This window comes from Gossypium hirsutum, chromosome D02 (genome assembly GCF_007990345.1).
Source record: "Gossypium hirsutum isolate 1008001.06 chromosome D02, Gossypium_hirsutum_v2.1, whole genome shotgun sequence".
Lineage (NCBI taxonomy): Eukaryota > Viridiplantae > Streptophyta > Magnoliopsida > Malvales > Malvaceae > Gossypium > Gossypium hirsutum.
In genome coordinates, this window is record NC_053438.1 from 22,911,316 (window position 1) to 22,923,157 (window position 11,842).

The following is an 11,842-nucleotide window of genomic DNA, read 5'->3' on the forward strand; positions in this document are numbered from 1 at the left end:
AGAAGATTCAAGAAATGTCCAATGCGTGGAAACAGACTCGCCGAATGAAGAGGTTAGCCGTGGGGCCGATGACAACTCCTGAGTATTATGGATGGTGAGCTAGGAGGATTAATGATAACACACCTAAGTTAAATAATGAGGATGACCAGTCAATAGAAGGGCATTTGCGAGTCATCCCTTCGGAATTGGAAAGACAATATTTTGAGAGGAAGAACGCGGATTTGGAGAAAAGGATAGAGCAAATGGAGGCAGAAAAGACGAACTTGAGTTTGGACATAGACGTTCAGAAGCTTGAGATTGAGAGGCTGAAGAAAGAGAAAAACAAGGTTGATGAGGAACTGGGCAGTTTAAAGACGGATTATAAAAAGTTGCGTTTGTCAATAAGAACTGTTGGGCTGGGAAAGACGTCAGAACAGTGGCGAGCAGAAATCCAAGAAGAAAAGGACAAGGCCGATAAATGGGAACAGAGATTTCAAGAGATGCAAAGGCGAAATGAGGCTTTAGAAAAGAATTTGTCAGAAAGCCAGAAGGAAAAGGGCGAGTTAAAGGATAGGGTGATTGTGTTGGAAAGATCTCTTCGTTAATATCGAAGTCGAAACTCTACGATAGAGTTGAAAGCAAGCTTGAACAAGATTGATGAAATGAAGAAAAGAATTGAAGAGCTAGAGATGGTGTTGCAAAATTGTGAGATTCAGATCAAGCACTTAAAAGCAAACGAAAGTCGTAATAATGGACAGCTTCAACACTTTCAGAGTCAAGTTAGGAGCAGAGATCATCTCATGGAGGAAGCTGTGGTCCAGATTCCAGAAGTAGCTGATTACGTTCAGACTTTAGCAGTACAAGCTGACAAGCTGAGTGTGACGTATGAATTAGAATCGGATCGGAGGCAAGAATTAGCTTTGTTACTTAGGAAGATTAGAGTTCTGGGTACTAGGGCAAAGCTTTATTTGTAATTCGCTTTATGTAAAGAAATTTGCTTTCTAGTAAGGTTTTCTTATATGGAATTGAATCAAAATTGACGTCTTTTTGCATTCATGCATTGCATTACTTCATATGCATTTAAAAACATTAAAAGATTCTAATTAATTTAAGTCACTCCTCAGTTAATCTGGAAACCAACCAATCAACTGAACACCGTTATAGTACTCGAGCAAAGTTAGGAGGCATGGACCAAAGATTGGAGAGAATAGAGCAAATGCAAATACAGATGCAAGAGCAATTGACTGAATTTCAACAAGAAATGAGGAATCAGATGCAAGAATTCCAAATAAATATGAGCCAGCTAACCCAGTTATTGGGTAAAGGGAAAAGCCCAGCGGCTCACTTTAGGGATGATAATGAAGACCCTATATTTTCCCCAGATTTTACCTTGATACCAGGCCCAACCAGACACATGTCCACAAGAGGCACTCTTTACTATAAGATCTCGACAATATTTGACTGGTACATCGACACCAGTGTATCGCCTGACAGACTCAAAATCCAATCCTGTTGCTCTTGACAATGCATCAGAAATAAAACAGGCAAAGGTAGAGCACCCATGTACTATAAAAGCCTCAAGGAAGAAAGGGAATAAGGGGACAAATAAAGGCAGATATAACAAGGGCCACTCAAGACCAATCGCTGTGGGCCGGCTAAAGACAGAAACTACCAGACATCAAGGCCCTTTAAAGCAAGAATCATATGTGAAGCCAGGTACTAAAAAACTCCAGTTCATGCCAATTCCAATGTCGTACAAGGAGCTGTATCAAAGCTTATTCGATGCGCATGTTGTTTCTCCTTTACATGTGAACCCTCCACAGCCTCCGTATCCCAAATGGTACGACGTAGGTGCACAATGCGATTATCATGCGGGAATTACGGGGCACTCAATAGAGAATTGCATTGCCTTCAAAAAGCTAGTTGAAAAATTCATCAACATGGGTATTGTCAAGTTGGATGACTCATCTAATGTAGGAAATTCGCTACCCAATCATGATTGATAATGGTATAAATGCAATATATGAAGAGGTGTTGAGAAGTGTTCACATACGAAGACACAATTGAAAAGGGACCTTGTTAGCTGTCTGCCCTTATAAAATATGGGAGTGTTCTAAGTAATTAGATTGCAAAAGAAATCTCTGTAGTCTTTAGAGCTTGTTTAGAGTAATGTTCAGAACATTCTTGTTGTTTTTCGCCTAAAAACGATAGGAATTCCTTTGTGAAATAGGCTCATGTCTGAACATCATTATTCTAATAAAATACATCTTTGCATTTGAGCCAATATTCTTTCATTCTTTGCGAGTAATTATTCCTTCATTCTTTTGGATTTTCTTCCACATCATTCTTTTGTTCATAATTATGTTGTACAAATAATCATTCGTAAATTCACACATTCTTTTGTTTATTCTTTTGCAATTACTATGTGTCCTCAGATATCAATGACATGAGTGACGCTGCTACTGACTCAGAATCTCCTTCTGAGCGAGACATGTGTTTAGAGGGATCTCATAACTTTGAAGATGTCATAGATCGTAGCCTATTTCTAGACCTGTTAAGGATGGTAGAACAAGTCGGAAAATGGATCTCACCCTACAAAGAATTATCAGGATACATGACTTCTCCTTATGTGGGGCATGGAGGTCATTTGGTCAATCTTGCCAAAAGAATATGACGGTCATCAATTTATCAGAGTGATCGTCAATTACTTTACTAAATGTGTGGAAGCTACTTCGTATGTCAATTCTTGAAGAATCATATGAAACGCCAAAAGGATCATATCTAACAATGCACTAAATTTGAACAATAGCACAATATCAAAAGTTTGTAGTCTGTTCACGATTAATGCCATATTGCCCAAAGAAAAGATGGCAAAAAAAAACTCTACCGGGGAAACAACTTTCTCTTGGGCCCATCGTGGTTTTGCCTATTGAAGACAAGATTCTTTCACTCTGAGTTTTTAGATCTAATTGAAGAGGAATGTTCAAAGTTATCCATCATGGTCAAATGCACCAAAAGAAAATGATGCGAGCTCACAAAAAAGGTCCGCCCTAGAGAACTCCTTGAGAGGGACCTGGTATTGACGAGGATCTTTCCCATACAAAAAGAATTTTATCCAAGATGGGAAGGGCCTTATGTTGAAGGCCTTATCTGGAAAAGTGTCGATTTTGATCAGAAGGGATAACAAGGACATGCCTAATCCTATGAGTTTAGATTCAATCAAAATTATTTCGAAAAAAAAGAAAAGAAGAAAGAAAATGGAGAGGCCAAGGTGAAAACCCGCAAAGGGCGCCTTGAGACCAAAGGGGATTTGAGTTGAAAACCCGAAAAGGGCGACTCAGATATTGATTAGAATGGGGCAAGAGGTGATTAGAGCAGTTCAAATTTTGACCAGATGGGGGCATGTGGTGATCTAGTTATACTCGAACCAACGGGAAAGAGTAGGCAACATCTTGAGGCATCGACAGAGTATTGTAGATCTCTCAAACACATGTCAAACTCAGAAGGGTCTTCAGAAAGTTTGTACAGAGAAGTTCAAGCTGCGATATCTGGGGCACCCAATTTTCATAATATTTATATTGAATACTTCATTCATTTCTAAGATACATATTCCCAATTGATTTCTTTGTTATCCTTCTTAATTATTTTTGATAATTTATTCCTTTCGAGCTATGCTCAGAACCAACTTTATTCTTATCCATTGTTATGACCTTTTTGCAAGCATGTTGCATTGGAATAATGATTAATGGACTAATAAAACTTTCACAATGGAAGTTTTGCATATTACTCTGGAAGTTTCTAGATAATACAGGAACCTGAAACAGGACTATTGTTTAGAACGCACCATGTTTAAGGGTTGAAAATCTGAAAAGGAGGAGTCTAAATTAGGACTTTCTCTTTGGATTTTGTTGTCAAAAACATTGAACAAAATGACAAGATGTCATGTGGATAAATAAGCAAATAATGATCACCAGACAATAGGAAAAGGTGTCCTCGAGGAAGAAATCCTTTATTTGTGCATGAGCCTTTGGTATGATACCCTAGGAATGGTGTAAAAGACTAGAAAGATTTAGATCCTGTATCCTTGAATTGTGATAGGAGAGGATTGAAGAAAAGCTATATATATCCACCATCGGGTTACAGTGGGAGAATGATGGTACAAATTTTGCGTCCTAGTGGATTGAACTTTGAGGTTTACAGTGGGGGCAATCTAACTAAATAAAGACGTCAGCTGAGCGAAGGAATTTTAGCGCGTCAGTGATAAAACCTTAATAAATGTCAAGCAATGATAACTTAAACAATAAAGAAAGATCGTTATATAGAAAAATAAAAAAAATGACATTTTGCATTCATGCAAACATTATTCATACATACTCAGTTAGGAGCATTTGACTCATTCTGATCATGACATCCTCATCACTAGGCATAATTAGGTTTATAAAATGAATTATACAGGTCATGTTCCCTAGAGAACAAACCGGTGAAACACTAAGCCTTGTCTCCCTAAGCAACAGCGGAGTAGGTTGAGGATCGTAGATCTTATCTCCCTAAGCAGTAGTGGAGTAGATCGAGGACGGTAAATCTTATCTTTCCAAGATAGTCGGAAGCAGATTTAAGCCACCAAGCCTTGTCTCCCTGAGCAGCAGTGGAGTAGGTTGAAGATTGTAGATCTTATCTCCCTAAGCAGTAGTGGAGATGATTGAAGACGGAAAATCTTATCTTTCCAAGATAGTGGGAATCAGATTTAAGCACCAAGCCTTGTCTCCCTGAGTAGCAGCGGAGTAGGTTGAAGATTGTAGATCTTATCTCCCTAAGCAGTAGTGGAGAAGATCGAAGACGGCAAATCTTATCTTTCCAAGATAGTGGGAAGCATATTTAAGCCACCAAGCCTTGTCTCCCTAAGCAGCAGCGGAGTAGGCTGAAGATTGTAGATCTTATCTCCCTAAGCAGTAGTGGAGCAAATCAAATATGGCAAATCTTATATTTTCAAGATAGTGGGAAGCAGATTTAAAAACCAAGCCTTGTCTCCCTGAGCAGCAGCGGAGTAGGTTGAAGATTGTAGATCTTATCTCCCTAAGCGGTAGTGGAGCAGAACAAAGATGGCAAATCTTATCTTTCCAAGATAGTGGGAAGCAGATTTAAGCCACCAAGCCTTGTCTCCCTTAGCAACAGCGGAGTAGGTTGAAGATTGTAGATCTTATCTCCCTAAGCAGTAGTGGAGAAGATTGAAGATAGAAAATCTTATCTTTCCAAGATAGTGGGAAGCAGATTTAAGCCACCAAGCCTTCTCTCCCTGAGCAGCAGCGGAGTAGGTTGAAGATTGTAGATCTTATCTCCCTAAGCAGTAGTGGAGAAGATCGAAGACGACAAATCTTATCTTTCCAAGATAGGGGAAGCAGATTTAAGCCACCAAGCCTTGTCTCCCTGAGCAGCAGCGGAGTAGGCTGAAGATTGTAGATCTTATCTCCCTAAGCAGTAATGGAGCAGATCAAAGATGACAAATCTTATCTTTCCAAGATAGTGGGAAGCAGATTTAAGCCACCAAGCCTTGTCTCCCTGAGCAGCAGCGGAGTAGGTTGAAGATTGTAGATCTTATCTCCCTAAGCAGTAGTGGAGCAGAACAAAGATGGCAAATCTTATCTTTTCAAGATAGGGGAAGCAGATTTAAGCCACCAAGCCTTGTCTCCATGAGCAGCAGCGGAGTAGGTTGAAGATTGTAGATCTTATCTCCCTAAACAGAAGTGGAGCAGATCAAAGACGGCAAATCTTATCTTTCCAAGATAGTGGGAAGCAAATTTAAGCCACCAAGCCTTGTCTCCCTGAGCAGCAGCGGAGTAGGTTGAAGATTGTAGATCTTATCTCCCTAAGCAGTAGTGGAGCAGATCGAAGACGGCAAATCTTATCTTTCCAAGATAGTGGGAAGCAGATTCAAGCCAGCAAGTCTTATCCTCCTGAAGTGGCAGTGGAGCAGATTAAAGCTACAAGTCTTATCTCCCTGAAGTTGCAGTGGAGTAGATTGAAGCACGAATTCCTATACCTCTGAAGATGTAGTAGGATGGATGTGGCTGCTTGAAGAAGAAGATCACCAAGATCCAGCGTGACCGGGCAAAAATTGGCCATTTCTAAAGTCTTTGCTCCGTTCCTGTTACACGATAACGAGCAAAGAGGGGCAGCTGTAATACCCAATCTTAGCCCGGGCTCACATATGGAAACATAATTTTCGAGAATATACAATCTTAGATATGATATGCAATTTTAGATATGATATATGCAATCTTAGATATGATATATGCAATCTTAGATATGATATATACAATCTTAGAAGATATGATTTTGTAATCTTAAAGATTTAATTTGTAGATACCCTTTAATCTTAGCCGTTGATGTAATTGATCTGTACCGTTGGATTTGGGGAGGCTCAACTATAAATAGAGGCCTCTCCCTTCATTGTTAAGAAAAAAGAAAAAGGAGGAATAAAAAAGAGAACGATTGGCAGTTTTTTAAAGGTGGCTTACTATTTTATTTCTTTTGATTATTTTTTACTTATTTACGATTTTAAAAAAAGGGAGAAGGTGATACCACTATGAATTTTATTTATTTTATTTAGCCCCTCCGCCTTTTAATGTTTTTGTAATTAAGTTTTTTTTTTATTTTTTTTAATTTACCCTTTTATTTATTTTTATTTCAATTTGGTCTAATTTGAACGGCGTCGTTTAGAGGAGAAGGGAAAATTGCCCTTCTAGCCCCTCTATGTAATTCGAGCGTTCAATTAAGTCCTCCAGACTTTATTTATTTGCGAATTTACCCCGGATCTTTACCGGCGATCCAATTTAGTCCATTTTCATATTTTCTTTAAAAATCAATTATTTTTGATAATGCAATTGTATTCTTTTAATTTTTATTTTATAATTCTCATATGCAATTATTATTATTTTTTATATGTATATTTAAGCATGTATTTATGTTTTATTTATACTAAAATTTTCGCATACTTATATTTTATATACACATGTTTAATTTATTTAATTAATTTTAATATTATATTAACTGTTTAAAACTTATGTATTTTTTTATGTGTACATGTATATTTTTTATTTGCTTATTAATTTATGTTTGCATATTTTTATTATTATCTTGCCTATTTATTTGATATTTTGCACGTCATTATTTTGTTTATTCATATTATTTCTATGAAATTGTTGTATTTATTATTGATATTTGTTTAAGGGGCATTCATTCACATATTCAACATAACATTACCCTATCTCTTATTTAATTTTAAAATAAAACGCTTCAAAATAGAGGTAATACTCGTATTTAGGATTTTTCAAGGAAATTGAGCCCTAACGTATTGGGTTCCGATTTTTTGAAAATCTAACAATCGAGGATTTCTCTTTAATAAAAAAATAAGAACTCATTATTGGGAATTCAACACGTTGTGTCCTAACGTATTGGATGTGACGCATTGTTTTCTCGAAATGAATATTTTTTTTAAAAATATAATAAAGGAAATATTCCGAGTTTGAGATTTTAGAGGAATTGTGCCCTAACGTATTCGGCCGCGATTTCTTAAATCTTGAATAAATGGATATTCTTTTACATTTTTTATTGCACTAGTATTTTGCCCTAATTCATTTTTGGGGAAAATTAGAATATCGTGCCCTAACGTATTGGGTGTGGTATTTTATTTCTCTGAAATGATAAGGGTCTTAATACGTAACGTTTTAAGTTTTTGCTACGGATTACGATTTTCAAATTTTCGACATTAAGACATTAATTAATTAACTAGGTACCAATTTTTGGGCGTAATGAGGGTGCTAATCCTTCCTCATACGTAACCGACTCCCGGACCCGTTTTTCTAAAATTTGTAGAGCAAAGTCATTTTTAGGTGACCCAATCACACCTTAATAAAAGATTGGTGGCGACTTCCAATTTTCATTTTTTAAAGTTGACAATCTAAAAATTTTGTTTTTTTCAAAAAATGGTTTCGACAATATATATACATATATTAAAATAGGTGCTATGTACAAAAGCTTAAAATATGTAAATAAAGTAATAAAAAATAGAAAATGAAATCATTTAAAATGTACAATATATTAAAACAATTTAAATAAAGGTTAAAATCGAATTGAAACTACAGCAAAATATGGGGTATAAATAATAAATAATGAAAAGAGGCCAGGGACCATATTAACATGCACGCGAAGATAACAAGGATCTAAACAGAAAATATCCCGATACCCTCTATGCGCAGCATTTAGATAGGGACTAAAGCGAAGCAAATATATAAAAAGGGTGCGATTCGCAAATAATAAAAAAATAAAAATAATGGCCGAATTGTAGTACGCCCCAAAATCAGAAGGACCAAGGGAATAAATATCCTGAAACTCAAAAACACGTGGATCCCTCAAGAGTGGGTCGGGTCGCGCGCGGGTCATAACCTAAACGACGTCGTTTCGGCGCCTATGAGCCCCCGTTCAAAACAGCGTCGTGTGGAAGGTCTATTTAAACCAAATTTTCTTTAAAAAAAATATTTTGCAGCTCTTGAAATAAAAAAAAACCTAAAGTTTCTCTGCTAGGGCTTTGGCCCTAGCCTTCGCCGCCATCAGTTCGCCACATCTCCACCGCGATTACACCATCAACAGTGGTCGAAGCTGCACGCCAAGGGCTTTTTAGCTCCTCCTTACGCGGATTTGAAGGTGTTACCAGGTAATCTTCTCCCCTTTTTTTTCTTTATTTTTTTCTTTTGCAAACAAGAAATATAATAACTAATGTTGAGCAAACAGAAAAGAAAGAAGAAATCAAAAAAAAATCTCAAATCCCCTTTTTTAGAAACTGTTTCTTTCTATTGCCTTTCTTTTAAAAAAACTTTCATACACTATTCGTGGGTTTCTTCTCCCTTTAAAACTTTTGTATTTGGTTTTATATAGCTCCCCCCAAAAAAGAAAATCTCTATTTTCCCATTTTTCTTTTTCTTTTTTCTCTGTTGTTACCATTTTTTTGCTGTAATTTCGTTGCCCATTTGTTGTTAGCCCGTTTTGTCCTTTTGTCTGCTTGTTGTTTGTTTGCGACATTGCAGGTACATGGCGCTGATGTGGCCGTGTGTGTGAGAAGGCCAGCACATACGAGGAGAGGGCCAAAGGCTGCGGCGCTAGAAATTGTTTGCTGCTAGGGTTTCCGCAATCTCTTTGGTGTTGGGCCGTCGGGCTAGGGTTGGCTGATGGGCATTAGGCTTAGTGGGTTTGGGTTTTAGTTGGGTCTTTTGGGTTAGCCTATTTTAGGTTAAAATGATTTGGGCTATTTATTTGGGTATGGGTTTTAGATGTAAATGGACATTAACTGGACATTTTATTTGATTTTTATTTTAATTTAGTTTTAAGCCCGGGTAAAACTGGTTATTACACATATATTTATAAAATAGTAAGTGCATTGAGCACACCAACTGACATAATTTTTTTTACTATCATCAAATCACCTTCTTCCATTTCTATTACTATCTCCCCACATACCAAAAAGATGAAAAAAAATACAAACATCAAAGTTAACAAATATTTATTTGGATGAAATTATAAAACCTCAAACACTCTTCTAATTGATTTGATGATCTCCCTCTCGTTACTAGTCACCCAACTAACAACATTGAACCAACCTTTTCGTTCGCCTATTCATCACTTTACTGCAATGCATCCTATTTTCTTCCTAAGAGAAAGTTATGTAGTAGTATAATTGTGTTATTGAAACTTAGTTCTTTTTTAAATATTACATTACACCTCAAAATTTCATTACGGATATGGATTTGATATTTTCCACCTATTTATTCAGTTTGCTCGCCATCTTCCAAGGTAAGATATTCAACAGAAGCAGATTTAAGGGGCTGGTAGGGGCCTCGGCCCCTAAAATGGAAAATTTTCCATTTTAGCCCTTTAAATTTTTTAAATTTTAAATTAATAAAGGTAAAATTGCACTTTGTCCCCCTAAAAATGATAAAAAAATTGATTTAATCCTTTAAAAGTTATAAAATATATACAATTTAATTTCGGCCCCCTAAATTTTTTTCCTGGCTTCGCCCTTGATATTCAAGAATTATTCCAATTTTTTCAATGTTGATTTATGCTACATTGCATTAACATTAACAAAGACTGCATTTACACAGGGATTTCAAGAGCAACATTTACACTTATTAATACATGTGGCTACACAATTTGGCCTGATATTTTAGGAAACACCGAGTTAGATACCACCAGATTCGAGCTACCACTAGGTGAGTCCCAGTCCTTCCAAACATCATTGTTTTAGTCAGGTAGATTTTAGAGCAAAATTGGATGCACATCAGACACTAATACATGCAAACTTACCTGCAAAATCGGTGACTGTGACTCCACCCAAATTGAATGCAGTGGCAAAGATTTAAGTCCCCTAGCTACCTTAACTGAATTCACCATTGGGTCAGGTTCCTCAGATTTGTACGACGATAGTTTAGTCGATAGTTCCAACTTGCCCATAAATGTGAAACCAAACAGTGGGTCAGACACCTGCTTGTTGATAGTCACAAAACTAACTAAAAATATGGCGAAGGCAAGTGCAGCTATCGATAGATAGTATAGCTACGGTGAGTAAATATATTGTATCCATTAGGACTAAAAGTGTTAGTAATTACCCTTTTCTTATTATTTAGCCGACAAATTGGAGTAATTGTTTTAAACTAAGATTTACTAAATTAATGTAACTAAAGAACTCAACAGAGAATGAATCAAGAAAATAATCGAACAATAACCAATGAGAGAAACAATACACATGAAAGAATCCACCTAGACTTTATCAATTATTATGAATCTTATTTAAACGATTTATTCACTTTGTATCTTGATCCATAGAAATCCCTAAATTATGCTAATATCTCTTTCAAGAGTAAAAGCAACTAACCCTAGGTTAATTAATTGAATTTTTTTTTCTAATTAAAACCCCTATTGTCGCATTAACTCGATCTATTTAATTTTATTTCTAGGATTGCATGCAACTCCACTCAATTATGCTAGATCTACTCTTAAATAGAGACTTTTGCTCTTCTCATTAAGCACGTTAAACATGAATTAATATCCCGAAAATATTAAAACAAGAGATAAGCACACATAATTGAGATCAAGAATCAAATATTTATCAAGTATTCATCATAGGGTTCATCCTCCTTAGGTATCTAGGGAATTAGTTCATAATTGTGAATAAAAACATCTTAAAGTCATAATCACCACAAGAAATAAAGAAACTCATAAAAACTTCAAAATAAATTAAAAGGAGGTTCTCAATCTTGATGGAAACCCGCTTCAAAATAGGCTCCAATGGTGTTCTTCGAGTTGTTTTCTTTGATATTCTCTGATGGCTCCATTCTCTCTTCTTATATTTGGTATTTATAGACATTAGAATGCCCAGAAAGCCTAAAAATTGCATCTTTTTGTGTGTTTGGGATGCAACTCGAGAAATCGACACAGTCTAGCACATGGCCGTATGTCTAGCCCGTGTGTCTCACACGACTGTGTGTCCAGCTCGTGTGTCTCACACGGCTGTGTGTCCAGCTCATGTGTCTCACACAGTTGTATGTCCAGCTCGTGTGTCTCACACGACCGTGTGGGAAGGCCTAGCCCGTGTGGCTTTTGAAATCTGCTCTTTTTGTCTAATTTTCACTTTTTTTGCTCCCAAATTCTCTCCTAAGTATAGAAACATGAATTCAAAGGATTAGGAGCATAAAGTTCACCAATTTGCATAAATAATCACCCAAAAATACATTAAGAACGAGATTAAAATATGTTACTTTTATCACTTATCAAGTATCCCCACACTTAAGCGTTTGCTTGTCCTCAAGCAAAA

General features: G+C 36.4%; 1 pseudogene; it reads left to right on the forward strand.

The window, feature by feature from the left end:
* Window positions 1–479: 479 nt before the first annotated feature.
* LOC121214529 (uncharacterized) lies at window positions 480–2,046 on the forward strand (annotated as a pseudogene).
* The last annotated feature ends 9,796 nt before the right edge of the window (window positions 2,047–11,842 follow it).